The sequence below is a fragment of the Neophocaena asiaeorientalis genome, unplaced genomic scaffold (assembly GCF_003031525.2).
Source record: "Neophocaena asiaeorientalis asiaeorientalis breed wild unplaced genomic scaffold, Neophocaena_asiaeorientalis_V1.1 scaffold36, whole genome shotgun sequence".
Classification (NCBI taxonomy): domain Eukaryota; kingdom Metazoa; phylum Chordata; class Mammalia; order Artiodactyla; family Phocoenidae; genus Neophocaena; species Neophocaena asiaeorientalis.
Window position 1 is genome coordinate 5,114,040 of NW_020174149.1, and position 1,139 is coordinate 5,115,178.

Here is a 1,139-nt window from a genome sequence, read left to right on the forward strand (position 1 = left end):
GGGCGCGCACAGCCAGCCGGCCCGGCTCTCTTCCCGAAAGCCGGTGGCGGGCGAGGCCTGGGCAGGGGCGTGCGGCTCGGGCCGGGGGAGGGGCACCCGCGTCCCGGTTGATGCAAAGACCCGGACCAGGCCCGCTCTTTCCTCCCCCCACCGCACCCCTTTTGCCTTGTTGGATTTTGCTGGGTTTTCTCTCCAAACAGGAAACCTGACAGCCCCGCGCAGGGAGGGGCGGTGACGAGGATGTCTTTGCTCCGGGCCGGCCTGCCCTCCCGGCAGGGCCCTGAGTTTGCCCCTCCCCCTGCACTCCCCTACCCGTCGGTGCGGGCTCCGGAGCTGGAGAAGGGCTCTGAGAAACCAGGCCTTCACCCCTGCTCCTCACTCCTGCGCCTTAGGAATCGATGCATCACCTCCTCCTCTCCTTCCCCACTCCCACCAAGGGCCTGGGCCTCGCCGCCAAGGAGATAGGCTCATCTCGAGCTGACCAGGACCAGGACGAGGCTAGTCTCTTCCCCCGCAGGCCCCCTACTCCCACATACAACACGTTTCCTTTGAGTCTCCAGGGGCCTCCTTCCAATGGCCAGCGATTGCCTGGTCTCAAAGCACCCCTCACAAGCTGTGAGCCCCGCTCCTGCTGCCTCTGAACCCAGGAACCTAGAGGTCAGAAACCACTGGTTTCAACAAGAAAGGGACCTACAGAGGAGTGGTTGTGAGACTGAGCTCCGAAGCCAGCTCTGGGACCTGCTCCCCTTGCCCAAGCCCAACTCGCCAGACTCTCCCTCCGCCTGCCACCCTGATAGCTCAGAGATGAGACAGATCCAGATGTGGAATCTCTGTCCTCATTTCAGACGTGCTGGTGACCCAGGGTCCCTGGCCCAGCCGGGCATAGAGGGCAGCTCCGCGGACCCAAGGCCGCGGGAATGATGGATGTGCTTGGCTTCTGGGTCACCTGTCCATGGGCTCTGTCCTGGGATGTCCCCTTTCCTGCCCTTTCTGGGACATTTTGGGGGACCTGCCACCCACAGTTGCTCCAGAACCAGAAACAGTTTGTCTCACCAGCTCCAGAAATTCTCTGGATTGCTTTTACTGCAGCCCCAGGCCTGGCCTTCCCCAAACAGGACAGGAAAATCCTGTCCTGGGCT